Source organism: Heteronotia binoei, chromosome 9 (genome assembly GCF_032191835.1).
Source record: "Heteronotia binoei isolate CCM8104 ecotype False Entrance Well chromosome 9, APGP_CSIRO_Hbin_v1, whole genome shotgun sequence".
NCBI classification, from domain to species: domain Eukaryota; kingdom Metazoa; phylum Chordata; class Lepidosauria; order Squamata; family Gekkonidae; genus Heteronotia; species Heteronotia binoei.
The window spans coordinates 13,446,240-13,462,425 of record NC_083231.1 but is presented as its reverse complement, the minus strand read 5'-3'; positions in this window follow the sequence as shown (position 1 = coordinate 13,462,425).

The following is a 16,186-nucleotide window of genomic DNA, read 5'->3' as shown; positions in this document are numbered from 1 at the left end:
AAAACTCACCATTAGGCTGGATGGTGCCATCTTCCTTCCTGGCGGGCTTTCAGACTCTACTTTCAATGGGTCGTCAGTACATGGCTCCCATATACGCATTCCATTATCTCTACCATGGTTCTGGTCCCAAACCTACTAGCAGGGGTGGAATTCTAGCAGGAGCTCCTTTGCATATTAGGCCACACACCCCTGATGTAGCCAATCCTTCAAAAGCTTACAAAAAAGAGCCTTGTAAGGTCCTGGAGGATTGGCTACATCAGGAGGTGTGGTCTAATATGCAAAGGAGCTCCTGTTAGAATTCCACCCCTGCCTACTAGTACTCCATTTATGGCAGGCCCAGTTAGCTCTAATGAAAATATTACATGGTTTGTGCTCTTAGCATTACTGTGCAGCTGCGCTACGGCATCAGTGAAAATACAAAAAATAAAAAATAAAAAATCAACCTTTTGTTACCACCCATGACCACATCAGGAGTAGTCCCCACCCCAATTAGGGAAAGTGTGATTCTTTTGATACATATGAAGAAAAAATGATCCAGTTTTCTGAAGAATAAAAATCCAGAATCCAAATCCAAGCTTCACAACACAACTGCTATGAAAATCTAGAGTAACGTGTGCAAGCGTAATGGGCCTAAGTATGACTAGTTTTGCCAAAGAATGGGTGGAGATGTGCATTCAAATGCATAACCCAATGCAAAGCAAAGCAGACAGATGGCATAGGCTATGTATTTTAGACTGATTCCGCACTCGCCTTTCTCCGGGGCAGGCTTCCGTTTCTGGGCGGAGCAAGCTGGCGATTTCGCACCAGTTGCTCCGCGTCGGCATTTTGTGCCGGGCAAACCTGCAATTGGGCCTGCCGCAGTGTAAACCTGAACAGATTTACACTGCAGTGGGGCAAATGGCGGGTTGGCCCCGTGCAAAATGCCGGCGTGGAGCAACTGGTGCGAAATCGCCAGTTTGCTCCGCCCAAAAACGAAGGCCTGCCCCAGAGAAACGTGAGTGCGGAATCAGCCTTAGAATGGCTACTGAAACAGAGATTAGTACGAAAGCAGATTTTCAGAATGAGTGCTGCAATTCAAACAAATGAAGATAATGACCCCCATCCGTCTTTTCGTTTTATTAGTTTACTGGAGCGTCATGTTTATTTAAACTCACTAAACAGATGGTCCAAATATTTATAAGAGACCAATGCATAAATAAAATTCTTGGAAGGTTGATCCAGGCTCATTTGTCCAGATTCATTAATGCAGCAAACGAATGATGGTACCTCGGCAAGCTCTCTCTCTCAGGAAATAATTCCTTAAAAGACTACATATTCGAAACCAGCCCCACTGTAATTATTCCTAATATGGAAAGCGAGCGCATCTACACAACATGGGGTCCTGAGCCGGCAAGCTTGGGTTTCAATCCAAGTCCACTTACGACTGCATTTATCTCATCGGCTGTAGATTTGGGAAATGGAGCATCCGACCCCTTAATAGGGTCTAGGAAATATAGATGGAGCATAAGGTGAAAGGTCACATAATGAGAGGCTGCAGTGACCTAGCAGAAAGAATGTGGCTGAGCTGAGCGTGCAGCACAAATAGGAGGAAAACAAGACATCTTGGCCAAGAGGTCAGTCTGGATTGTAGAGTGGGGTTGTATGCTACTGAGGCCCAAATCTCTGAAAATGGCTTGGCAAAAGCAGTCTGGGAAACGGTATTTTATGCCAGATGGATAAGGATGTCCATGCTAGGTTGGATAATGAAACCACGTGCTACATGAATGGTTTGGTTGTGAGAAAAAGAGATGAATAGACGGAATTCCAAAAAAAAGGGTAAGTCTACTGAGGATTTCACTTTAAGAAGGGTGCACTGTGAAATTATGGAAAAGGTGGATAAAGAAAACTTTGTTTCCATTACTCTGGTTTTCCCAATGAAAGTCCTGAACAGTAGATTCGTGCAGGGGTGGAATTCTAGGAGGAGCTCTTTTGCATATTAGGACACACACCTGTGATGTAGCCAATCCTTCAAGAGCTTATAAGGTTCTTTTTTGTAAGCTCTTGGAGGATTGGCTAAATCAGGAGGTGTGGCCTAATATGCAAAGACGTTCCTGCTAGAATTCCACCCCTGGATTCATGATAGCTAAAATAAAGGGAGGAGCGGTGGCTCAGGGGTAGAGCATCCGCTTGGTAAGCAGAAGGTCCCAGGTGTCATGGGTGCTGGGGACCCTTCAGAGGAAGTTGAGTCTGATGAGGAAACTGTGCCCCTGCCACCTGCACCAGTGCCCCTGCCTCCTGCTGGAGAAGATCCCAGCCCCCCTGCCTCGCCCTCTCGGGTGGCTCGTGTGCGTGACCGCCTCCGGCAGGACCTCAGGGATCGGAGGAGGGCGGCACGCTCACAAGCAAGACGCTCCCTGAGCCCTGAGTTCTGAGAGGATTCTGGCCCTTCTAAGAGCAAGGATGCTTGAGTGGTAACAGGATCCTGGCTGCCTCCCTGAGCCAGCAATTAGCCCAAACGGGCAACAGCCAGCAGAGGGCTATATAGCTGTGGGCTTTGGGAGGAAGCTTTGTGGAAGCAACTAGTCATCTCCCTGACATTCTAGCATCCACTCCGGCTTGACTTTGGTTCCTGACTCCCTGACTTTGGCTTTGGACTTCTGGACTCCCTGACCTCGGCTTCTGGACCTCAGACCTGCGATACTTCTACAGTGATTCGGATTTGGCGCCTCGGACCCTCCTGCTTACTGGCTACAGACCTCGGACTGCCTCTGGACTTTGCCTGACCCGGCCCCAGCCGTGACAGATTGCTTCCACCGACAAACACCCACTCCACAGGATGGATGCTGAAGCAAGTGAAACCACAGAACTACTGGCTGCGCTCCAAGCCCAGGTACAGCAGCTAACACAGGCAGTAGTGCACTTGCAGCAACAACCTGCGGCCAGTGCTCCAGCCAAGTGCCCAGTTCCCCCACCTGACAGATTTGGGGGTGCCGTGGAAGAATTTCCTGCCTTCCTAGCACAGTGTCGGCTGTACTTTGAACTGAGAGCACGGGACTTCCTCAATGACAAAACCAAGGTGTGTTTCGTCATCAGTCTGTTAAAGGGGCAGGCGGCCAAATGGGCCACACCCTTACTGGTCGCGTCCTCTCCCCTACTGACTGATTACCAGGGGTTTGAGGCCCACCTGTCTGCTGCTTTCTCTAGCCCAGTCCAAGCAGCCACAGCCAACCGGAAGATCAGGGCACTGAAACAAGGCAACTCCTCGGTGGCTCAATATGCCACTGAATTCAAGCTCCTGACCCAGGACTTGGCGTGGAATGAGGCTGCCCAGATGGACCAGTTTACTGAGGGGTTGGCAGAGGAGGTCCTGGATGAACTGGCCAGGGTGGAGCAGCCACCCACGCTCCAAGAACTTATCACCCTCTGCCTCCGCATCGATGGCCGCCTGGAAAGTCGCCGCCAAGCCAAGACCAGAGGGCGCCAGCTCCCTGCGCCGTGCTACCTGGCTCCTCGCCCGTCCCCAGCTAGTACCAGCACCAAGGATGAGCCTATGCAGCTTGGAGCTGCTCGACCCCGCCTGACCCCAGAAGAAAAGACCAGACGCCGCACGCAGAATCTGTGCCTCTACTGCGGCACGGCAGGCCACTATGCCTCTGGCTGCCCTGCTAAGCATCGGATACCTGGACCTTCGCTGCCACCGCCGCCAAAAGGGCAGCCCCAGGCGTAAGTGGACCCCCCAGCCTGGGGCGACTAGCTGGGTCCTCCGAACAGCGGGCTGATACCCCAGGGCCATTCCTGCTACCAGTCAAACTCCGTCTGCCTGACGAACGCTGGCTGTTCGTGTATGCCATGCTGGACTCGGGAGCGGCCCACTGTTTTATAGACGCCGCCTTTGTGAAGCAGCACCAGATCCCTGTGCAGACAAAAGGGATTCCGTCGCTGGTGGAGGCTATTGACGGGCGCCTCCTCCGTTCTGGCCCCGTCACCCAGGAGACCTGTCCCATCACCTTCCACGTCCAGCAGCACCAAGAACAGCTGCGGTTTGATGTCGCCCGCATGCCTCGCTTCCCGCTGATTCTAGGCCTTTCCTGGCTGAAGCTGCACAACCCCATCGTGGACTGGGCCCAGCAGGAACTACGCTTCCGAGACCCATGCCCCCATCTGACTCCTCCCACCACTCTAGCAGCTGGCATCCCGAGTGGTGGTCCTCAGCTCCCTCAGAAGTATGTGGACTTTGCTGATGTCTTCGAAGAGACAGGAGCTGATCAGCTTCCCCCTCACCGGCCCTACGACTGTGCCATTGATTTGGTACCTGGGGCACCACTCCCGGTGGGGCGTCTGTACCCAATGTCGGAGCCGGAGTTGGCAGCTCTGCGAGACTTCCTGGACAAGAACCTGAAACGCGGATTCATCCGACCCTCAACCTCTCCCCTATCTGCTCCAGTGCTCTTCGTGAAGAAGAAAAGTGGGGAGCTCCGGCTGTGCAATGACTACCGGGCCCTGAACAAGATCACCATCCGCGACCGGTACCCTCTACCACTGATCCCTGAACTCTTGGATCGCCTAAAGGGGGCCCAAATCTACACCAAGCTGGACCTCCGTGGAGCGTACAATTTGGTGCGCATACGGCCCGGAGACGAATGGAAGACCGCGTTTGGGACCCGATACGGGCAGTACGAGCACCTGGTAATGCCCTTCGGACTGACCAATGCCCCCGCTGTCTTCCAGAGGTTCATGAATGACATATTCCGGGACCTGCTCGACCGCTTCGCGATCATATACCTGGATGACATCCTAATTTACTCCCGCAATCCTGCCCAGCACGCCGAGCACGTCCGCCAGGTCCTGCAGCGCCTACGAGCCCATGGTCTCTACGCCAAGCTGGAGAAGTGCGACTTCGACCTGCGCTCCGTCGAGTTCCTTGGGCACATCGTGTCACCGCAGGGGATCCTCATGGACCCGAAAAAAGTAGAAGCGGTCCTGACCTGGCAGGCTCCTCAGAATCGCAAAGACCTGCAGCGGTTCCTCGGTTTTGCCAACTACTATCGGCAATTCATCCCGGCCTACGCATCCCTGACCACACCCCTGACTCAACTACTCCGCCCCAAAGAACCCTTCCACTGGTCCCCAGAGGCCGATAACGCCTTCTCCACCCTGAAGACTCGCTTTGCCACCGGGCCACTCCTGAGATACCCCGACCCCCAGCTTCCCTTTACGGTGGAAGCTGATGCCTCCAACGTGGCCCTGGGAGCAGTGCTGTCCCAGCGCGAGGAGCCGTCCCAGCCACTACAGCCCTGCGCCTATTACTCGCGGCAGCTCACTGCTGCAGAGAGGAACTATACCATCTGGGAGAGGGAGTTGCTCGCGATCAAGGCGGCGTTTGAGGTTTGGCGACATTACCTCGAAGGGGCTCGCCACCCTGTTCAAGTGCTCACCGATCACCGGAACTTGGAACACCTCCAGACCACCCGCCGTCTCAACCAGCGCCAGATCCGGTGGTCCCTATTCTTCTCTCGCTTCGACTTCCGGATCTCCTACATCCCCCATACCCAGAACCGGAAAGCAGACGCGCTCTCCCGGAAACCGGAATACGCCCCTGCCTCAACTGAGACCGCGCCCGCTGCTCCAATCCTGCCGCCCTCAGTATTTGCAGCCACCTCCACTTCACCAGCACTCGTGGAGGACATTCGGGCTAGCCAGGCCAATGATCCCTGGGTCCAGCAACACCTCCAGGCTCTCCAAGATGACCCAACAGGGGAGTTCACGACTCGAGGCGGCCTCTTGCTACACCGCGAATGCCTCTATGTGCCGCCCGGGCCCTTGCGGGCAGAAGTGCTACGCCTGACCCACGACTCGTTACCCGCCGGGCACTTTGGACAGCATAAGACCACCCACTTGCTGACAAGGGAATTCTGGTGGCCACGAGTTCGCGCTGATGTTGCCCGCTATGTCAGCTCCTGTGACGTCTGCCGACGGGCCAAAGACATCCCAGCCAAACCCTCAGGGTTGCTGCAGCCCTTGCCCACATCTTCAGGACCCTGGGATACCATCTCGATGGACTTCATCACGGAACTTCCATGCTCCAAGGGTCAGACTTGTATCTGGGTGGTCGTCGACCTATTTACCAAGATGGCCCACTTTGTTCCGTGCCCGAAACTCCCCACAGCTCAGGAGACGGCCCAGCTTTACCTGCAACATATCTTTCGTCTGCATGGACTCCCAGCCCATCTGATCTCCGATCGGGGCCCTCAGTTCTCCTCTCGGTTCTGGCAAGCCCTCCATTCCAGCCTGGGTACTCGAGTGCACCTGTCCTCGGCCTACCACCCACAGACAGATGGCCAGACAGAGCGCACCAATGCCACGCTAGAGCAATATCTCCGCTGTTACACCTGTTACCAGCAGGATGACTGGACCACTCTATTGCCCCTAGCGGAGTTTGCATACAACAACGCGGTCCATTCATCCACCCAAATGACCCCGTTTGCTGCAACCTACGGGTACCACCCTCGGTTCTTCCCAGCGATCCTACCACCCACGAATGTCCCCGCCGTCGATGCCTACCTGCAAGAACTCCGTGCCAGCCAAGACTTGCTCCGAGAGCAGCTACAGCAAGCCAAGGAGGCATATAAACGGGCTGCGGACCGAAAGAGGCAAGAAGGCCCTCCAGTGCAGCCGGGGGATCAGGTGTGGCTCTCAACTCGCTACCTGCGCCGGCCTGGTCGGTCTCACAAGCTGGATGCACGGTTCATTGGACCCTACCCCGTCGTTGAACAAATAAACCCCGTCGCCTTCAGGCTCCAGTTGCCACCCCACCTCCGCATTCACCCCGTGTTTCATCGCTCCCTCCTTGTTCCGGCTGCACCCCCTGACCCAGCTCGGACTCCTTCCCCACCGCCGCCACCACCAGTGTTGGTGGATGACGAGGAAGAATATGAGGTGCGCCAGATCCTGGACTCCCGGTACCATCGTGGAGGCCTCCAGTACCTGGTGGACTGGGAGGGATACGGCCCAGAAGACCGGTCTTGGGAGCCCGAGGACAATCTTCATGCCCCGGACTTGGTGCACCAGTTCCACAACGACCACCCCGACCTTCCAGGTCCCTCGACGGAGGGGGGCCCTGGGGGGGGGGATAGTGTCATGGGTGCTGGGGACCCTTCAGAGGAAGTTGAGTCTGATGAGGAAACTGTGCCCCTGCCACCTGCACCAGTGCCCCTGCCTCCTGCTGGAGAAGATCCCAGCCCCCCTGCCTCGCCCTCTCGGGTGGCTCGTGTGCGTGACCGCCTCCGGCAGGACCTCAGGGATCGGAGGAGGGCGGCACGCTCACAAGCAAGACGCTCCCTGAGCCCTGAGTTCTGAGAGGATTCTGGCCCTTCTAAGAGCAAGGATGCTTGAGTGGTAACAGGATCCTGGCTGCCTCCCTGAGCCAGCAATTAGCCCAAACGGGCAACAGCCAGCAGAGGGCTATATAGCTGTGGGCTTTGGGAGGAAGCTTTGTGGAAGCAACTAGTCATCTCCCTGACATTCTAGCATCCACTCCGGCTTGACTTTGGTTCCTGACTCCCTGACTTTGGCTTTGGACTTCTGGACTCCCTGACCTCGGCTTCTGGACCTCAGACCTGCGATACTTCTACAGTGATTCGGATTTGGCGCCTCGGACCCTCCTGCTTACTGGCTACAGACCTCGGACTGCCTCTGGACTTTGCCTGACCCGGCCCCAGCCGTGACACCAGGTTCAATCCCCGGCATCTCCAGCTAAAAAGGGTCCAGGCAAGTAGGCATGAAAAACCTCAGCTTGAGACCCTGGCGAGCCGCTGCCAGTCTGAGTAAACAATACTGACTTTGATGGACAGTATAGGGCAGCTTCATATATGTTCACATATAAGTTGATCTTCCTATGATGTGCTATAATTACGACAGTTAGCCATGACAGCTAAATGGATCCTCTAACTTCAGGAGTATGCTTCTGAAGAAAGGTCACACAAATGTTATCTTTCTAGCCTGCTTGTGGATTTCCTGAAAGCCAGCTGACCATCGGAGAAAGGAAGCTGGAGTAGATGGACCTTTCTTTTGATCTAGCAGGCTCTTCCTTTCATCCTTCTTTTGATGAAGAAAATCTCCTGTCATGTAACAGGAGAAATCTTAACTCTCTTTTCTTTTCTTTTTTGGCTGCATTTTTAAAAGACACTTTTATCTGTATGAAATTAGGATGAACCACTAGGGCAGGTACTTGATGGTTCACATCTATATTGAGTCAATAGCTTATTTATATTTCACTACCTGCTAAACATGGACCCTCACAGAATAACATAAGAAAAAAGGATTCGCCACTTCTCCAAGAGGTTTTCTAAGGCTGATTACAGGCAGGCGGTTTGTGACCCGGAGACGCCTCAGAAACCGACTTGAAAAATCCGTCCAAACAAGCGTTTCTGCTGCCTGCCCCCATCCCATACTCAGCCCACTCTCCAGCATCCTCAGAGCAACTCAAAAAGCTACCACGTTCGAAGTGGGAGCACATTTCTGAGCCACACGCCAGTCACCTCTTTGACGTCTGGACACGGAAGCTCGCAAGCAAGGCGCCTTGGCAGTGTGAACCTGCCAAGCTGCCCCAAGCTGCTTCCAAACTTTTAAATACTTAATTTAATGTAATTTTTCAATTTATGCTCCACTCTACCCTGCTGGGCAGGATATTGCTTTCAAGCGCATAGGCACATGGGTGCATGAACACACATGCGCATGACCCAAAAAAATGAATTGAAAGAAAAGAAGCCCAAATCAAGCTACGGGGGATGGTGCCAAGTCGCCTAGTGGAATGGGGTGGGAACGGCTTGCAGGAGAGCATTTGAATGCTTTGGAAAGCTTCTTTTTGAACTGGCCCAATTTGAGACCTCCCATCCACCCCAAACTGTCTGTCTGTTATCAGCCTAAGAGTAAGACAAAATGCAGGAAATTTGCTCTGCTCTGGCTTCTCATTTCTTTGTTTATGTGTGTCTGTGTCCTGAAACAGAATTTTTTAAAAGAAACAAGTTCATTTTTAAAATCAGTAAAACACATATAATAAAGTACAAATCAAAAAGGTCAATTAGCAGCAATACCTTTCCCACATTTAAATACAGCTGAAATCCAATTGTGAGAGATTTTTGTTCTCTGATTTTCCCAAATCTCAATTACCATTTTCGCACACAGCTTACCTCGCAGTCACAATCCTGTTCCCTCCGCAGCATCTGGTCAGATTTCCCACCATCTGTACCAGAGTTACAGGAAGTGCCGCAGCTTCTGCGTAGCAAACGTAAACTGGGTTTTAGCGGTTTACGTTTGCTACGCAAAAGCCGCGGCACTTCCTGTAACTCCGGCACAGATGGTGGGAAATCTGACCAGACGCTGTGGAGGGAAAAAGGATTGTGACTGCGAGGTAAGCTGTGTGCGAAAACGGTATATAATCAGGTCATCCTAATCAGGTCTACTATTCATTTTATTCATCCTACAAACAGCATTCAGACTTACCAGAAAAATGCAAAAGATACCACGATCAGCAAAAGACAGAAGAAATCCCTTCATTTCTGCAGGAGTATCCCACATACCCTGCAGTTGTGGACAGGTTTACATTGGGACCACGCAATATAGCATCCAGACAAGTATAAAGAACATGAATGACTCTGCAGTCTTGGCCAACTTGAAAAATCAGCAGTGGCTGAACATAACCTAAGGACACACAGGTTCTTATTCCAGGGCACTGTAATGCTGGACAACACATCCAATTACCATGTCAGATTACAAAAGGAAGCCACTGAAATCCATAAATATAAACACAATTTCAACAGGAAGGGAGTTTAAAAATGAATAGGGCATGGTTTCCAGTCCTGAAAAACACAAAATGCTCTACATCTTATGACAGCACTACAGATAAGATTAGAATTTCAACAGTCAAGCCATATGAAGAAGAAGAATTGCAGATTTATACCCCGCCCTTCTCTCTGAATCAGAGACTCAGAGTGGCTTACAATCTCCCATATCTTCTCCCCCCCCACAACAGACACCCTGTGAGGAGGGTGGGGCTGAGAGGGCTCTCACAGCAGCTGCCCTTTCAAGGACAACCTCTGTCAGAGCTATGGCTGACCCAAGGCTATGCTAGCAGGTGCAAGTGGAGGAGTGGGGAATCAAACCCGGTTCTCCCAGATAAGAGTCTGCACACTTAACCATTACACCAAACTGGCTCTCATGCAAAAGAACCTTCTCAGGAAAGCTCCTGGGAAACTCCTACAAGATAATGACTCAGTCCTACTCCACCTTCCTTATATATAAATTACCTGCCTACTATCTTCTTCTCACTTTGACACAGAGAGAACTCTAGCCTTCTGTGTTATACCTCTGAGGATGCCAGTCACAGCTGCTGGCAAAATGTCAGGTTCTACAATGCCAAGATCATGGCCATACAGCCTGAAAAATCCAGAACTAATCTCTGTGTTGTTGTTGTTTTAGTTTGGGTACTTACCAGCAAAGCATCATGTGCTCATCTTTTTTCTTTGATTCCACTGATTTCCTGAATAATGCCAGTTCTAATTTCCAACCAGAACCTTAAAAAAAAAAAAACAGCTGCAGGGGACTGCTGCTCTCCTTCCCTCCCTCACCTGTGGGGCACAGTCCTTTCTCCCTCTGAAAGTAAGATGTCTGGGTTCAGTGTTCCCTCTAAGCTGAGTTAGCGTGAGCTAGCTCACAGTTTTTGTCTTAGCTCAGGAAAAAGGACCCCAGAGCAAACTAAAATTTATGCAGGAGCTCACAACTTTAATGCCAGTAGCTCGCAAAGCAGAGTTTTTGCTCACAAGGCTCCACAGCTTAGAGCGGGCATTGGCTGGGTGTACCCTGTTTTATGGCCCACAGAACTGGAACCCTTGATCTAGTTCACTCGAGATAGATCTAGGTGGGCAGCCATGTTGGTCTGAAGCAGTAGAACGAAGCAGGAGTCAAGTATCACCTTTCAGACTAACAAAGTTTTATTCAGAATGGAAGCTTCCATGTGCTAAAAGCACACTTCATCAGACAATAGGATGGAATGACACATTGCAGACTCATTCACTGCCCACTTTCTCTATATTAAGGACGGCTTGCCGTTCCATCCTATCGTCTGACGAAGAGTGCTCGAAACCTTGCAGGTGTTCGCTTGAAACCTTGCAGGTGTTGAATAGACAGGGGATTCCATGCCCTTGCAATGTTGGGGTTATTTGGTTGGGAAATGCTTACTTCTGACCACCTCCTCCCTGGAAAAAATCCTCCATAGACAATAAGAACTTGTGCAATATATGACTTTTTTTGTTTTTAGAATCATACTGCAGAACTATGCCTTGGGAAACTGACATTTTTGGGGTCAAAATATTACATGTATATCACCATGGGAGTTATGATGGACACGATACAAATGCTACGGAGGGGCAATGTGGTAACTGTTAAAGCATTCCCCGTCTCTCTGCATTATTTGTCATCCATTTCCTGTGACATTCCCTTTCCTTGCTGCCTGGTGAAAGCGATAAGGGGGGGGGGGGAGGCAACCCTGAGTCTGTGCTGCCAGCTAGATAGTAAAAAGGACATGGTAACGGAGGGGAAAGAGTAGGCTCTATAGTTTTCCAGCCCTTGTTACAGAAAGCCTCCAAGATAAAATAGTGGAGGAGCCGTTTCTTAAAGAGACCTGAAGGTGGAGGTGGGAAGACAGAAATTCGGTGATTTCTGGAGTTTTAAAAATCGCTCTTCACCAGTCTCAAGGAACATTTCTCTTCCTTTTGAAATGGTCTACAAAAAAAAAAAAAGCCGTGATTCCATCCTGTTAGCTGGACATATAAAAACAATTAATCTTTTGAGCATGTACAAGAAGCTGTTACAAAGACTCACAGTGAAGAAGAAGAAGAAGAAGAAGAAGAAGAAGAAGAAGAAGAAGAAGAAGAAGAAGAAGAAGAAGAAGAAGAAGAAGAAGAAGAAGAAGAAGAAGAAGAAGAAGATGATGATGATGATGATGATGATGATGATGATGATGATGATGATGATGATGATGATATTGGATTTATATTCTGCCCTGTACTCTGAATCTCAGAGTCTCAGAGTGGCTCACAATCTCCTTTATCTTCCTCCCCCCACAACAGACACCCTGTGAGGTGGGTGGGACTGAGAGGGTTCTCACAGCAGCTGCCCTTTGAAGGAAAACTCCTACGAGAGCTATGGCTGACCCAAGGCCACTCCAGTAGCTGCAAGTGGAGGAGTGGGGAATCAAACCCAGTTCTCCCAGATAAGAGTCCGTGCACTTAACCACTACACCAAACTGGCTCTCTGAGAGAACACAGACACAGATCAGATCTGAGATAACACAGACCCAGAATGTGCAGGGAGGGGAGCCTATTTCAGGTCATAGCTAGATCCCCTTCAAAACAGCCCTGCACATAATCAGACTCCATGTTCAAAGAAGCATTTAAATGTGCAACAACAACAAAAGAAAATGCGACAGCCTGCACCAACACATGCCACGAATGTATACAATTATTCTTAAGCATACAATTGACCAGATTTAACGTGAGGCTCTTGCGATCGCAAGCCACACATAGGTTGCCAATTCGGAAATTATGAATTGCTGGGATTCTCATGTAAAATCAGAGTGTGGTCAAACTGGAACGTTGGGCAGAGCTGACTCACAGAAGAATAATGGCATGCAATGAGCACAATCCAGCCGTTCTTCCTATCAAAGCCTTTTTCCAGCCATTGCAGAAAAATCTACAGATGGGGAAGGGACAGGGCTTTTTTTGTAGCAGGAACTCCTTTGCATATTAGGCCACACCCCACTGATATAGCCAATCCTCCTGGAGCTTACAGTAGGCCCTGTACTAAGAACCCTGTAAGCTCTTGGAGGATTGGCTACATCAGGGGGCGTGACCTAATATGCAAAGGAGTTCCTGCTCCAAAAAAAGCCCTGGGAAGGGATACTTTTTGGTCACAAAAGCACAGTTTTGGAACAGTCTTAAGCAAGGCCTATTGACTAGTTTTTGATAATCACTGCAGGTCGCAAGGGACAGTAAGACGGAAGTCCAGTGGAACATCAAGGACTAATATTTATTTCAGAATGAGCTTTCATGTTTGAAAGCTTACTTCTTCAGCTGCTATGAAGAGCAAATCATTTTCTGCATTTTTTAAAAGGAAAATTACAAGATGGAAAATGGGAAACGGTCTTTAAGGTGCCACTGGACTTCCGGTTTATTTTGCTACAATAAACTAACATGGCTAAACCTCTGGAATTTACATAGGAGAGGCCACCCCACACAAAAGATGGGGTCTGACCAATGTAAAAATGAAAAACCGTCTAGGGTTGTCAGCACTGCCTCAGAAAACACCAAGGGCGTTTTCGCACTCACCTTCAAGTGGTGCGACCACCCTCCTCACGCCGGCGGATCTGCAGGGATTTCGCACCAGAAGCGCCGGCGCACCCAAAAGAGCCGGCGACTTCCGTCACGAAACCAGCTCAAACGTTTTCCTGCTTCTTGGCGGTTTCCGTTTGAGCTGGTTTCGCGACGGAAGTCGCGGGCTCTTTTGGGTGCGCCGGCGCTTCTGGTGCGAAATCCCTGCAGATCCGCCGGCGTGAGGAGGGTGGTCGCACCACTTGAAGGTCAGTGCGAAAACGCCCCAAGAGATTTTTTAGGGCAGATTATGGGAAGTGTACAGTTTGGGGAGGATATGACATCACTTTCAGGTGATTCTCTTGGAATTTGCTTTAATATGTATGGTAAAGATAATAGAGACATAGGGGAACTCCTAGAATGTCACAACAGAGGTCATTTTCTGACCATTTTCTGACCAAGATTGGACCAAGGCCAGGGGGTTACCCATCACAGACTGGCAAATAGTAAACCCACAAACAACACCTTGTATTGAACCTAGAATCGGATTCGAATCTCTCACAGCATGGGCACCTGAAGTTGGGCAGAAAACTAAACAAGACTTTGACAAGTGTTTTAAAACCTGTGATGAATCCTATTTATGTACAGAAATTGATTTGCACACATGGATTTCTTGCAGAATTCATGCCTTAGAAATCCAAAATGTCACCTTCATAAACTATACCTTATTCTGTGACTCTAAAGACACTGAAATCAACTCTGTATTAATTATTATTGCTTATTTTATTAGGTGTCTCTGTAGGATACTGCTTCGAAGTTCCAGAATTGTAAACTGCAATTCAGCATGTTGACTTTTGTGCTGACAATAATGTAATTGCTTGAGGAAACATATTAATCAGATTCAAGACACTGCAAGCTCACAGTCAGGCCTCGGATTCAGCAGGAGCTCACAGGAGCACAGCTCCTGAACCTTTCTGAGGGTTCCCCCATCTTCCTTCCCATCTTGCCCGTTGAATAGTAGGTGCAGCTGCATAACAAACCCCTCCACCACCTATTCTTCTACAAAACGACCCCTGCTCACAGTTATATTGCCATTGTGATTTTTGAAGCATAATGTCTGGAACACAGGTCTCACGCGCACCCCTTTTTCCTTTCCAGGAGACAGTCACGCTTAAGAGGGGCATAAATACAGAGAAATAAAATTATTTCAAATTTCATTCAGGGACAAAAAATAAAGGAAACATATTGCTGGATGAAGCCTAATATGAGGGAAAGAGGGGGGAACTGTTTTCACTGGGTGCATTCACAGACACAGAGACCGGTTTCACATTAGTCTTGTTCTGGGTGGAGAGCCCTTTTGCTACCGGGGCTTCTCTCCGTTTTCGCACAAGTTGCCCCAGAGCTGCAAACTGGTGCGCCACTATTCTATAATTCTATAATTTGGGGTAGGTATTTGTGGGTTTCCTGCATTGTCTGGTACAAGGTGCTGGTTATTACCTTTAAAGCCCTATATGGTCTAGGACCTGCCTACCTTAGGGACCGTCTCTTCCCATATGTTCCCCGGAGAGTACTGCGATCTGGCTCCCAAAATCTGCTCGTAATCCCCGGGCCAAAGGAGGCCCGGTTGAAGTCAACCAGGGACAGGGCCTTCTCAATAACAGCCCCTTGCTGGTGGAACCAGTTACCGGAAGAGGTCAGGGCCCTGCGGGATATTGGACAATTCCGCAGGGCCTGTAAGACAGTCCTCTTCCGGTTGGCCTATAACTGACCAGTCCCAAGCCACCAAACCACCAAAATACCGAAGGAGGTGTATAGACTGTATGTTGTTGGACTGATGCACTGTTTTTAATGTTTTAATTTCTCAACTATGTAAACTGCTACTATATTTAAAATTTGAATTCTATGTTAGAATCTCTGTATTGTAAGCCGCCCTGAGCCCGCTTCGGTGGGGTAGGGTGGGATATAAATTAATTAAATAAATAAATAAAATTGTGCAGGGGGTTGGACTAGATGACCCTGGAGGTCCCTTCCAACTCTATGATTCTATTCCGCAGCAAGTGAGATTCTCTGACAAGTGGTTTCCGCTTGCTGCGGAAAAGTGGCATGCCAACTTGCAGCTCCGTGGCAGCTTATGCAAAAATGGAGAGAAGCCCCAGGGTCAAAAGGGCTCTCTACTTGGAACAAGCCCGAGTGCAAAACTGGTCTAAGTAATGCACTTTGCAGCTGGATTCTTACTGTGTAAGAATAGCAAAATCCACTTGCAAGAGGTCAGCATGTGAAAGCACCCACTGTTTTTGCATCATAGAATGCAGGAATCCATTTCTAGAGCCATGGGGCTTGAATCATGGGCCACCGAGTCAACCTGTAGAACTGCTGCCTCTCTTTAAAACTGCTGAGTGAGCAGAAGAGGCAGCTAGCTCTGGCCTTTTCTGCATACAGAGCTTATTTCTGATTTTCACTGAAGTTGAGTCAGTTGGCGCTTACTTCGAATGCTGTGCCTGCACTCTGCATATTTTTCTCTCTCCAATTTCTATTGGGAATTGAGTACTATACACTTTACATAAAAGGTAAAGGTAGCCCCCCCTGTGCAAGCACCAGTCGTTTTTGACTCTGGGGTGACATTGCTTTTACAATGTTTTCATGGCAGACTTTTTATGGGGTGGTTTTGCCATTGCCTTCCCCAGTCATCTACACTTTCCCCCCAGTAAGCTGGGTACTCACTTTACCGACCTTGGAAGGATGGAAGACTAAGTCAGCCTGGAAAACCAGCTACCTGAACCAGCTTTCGCTGGAATTGAACTCATGTCATGAGCAGAGGGCTCCGACTGCAGTACTGCAGCTTT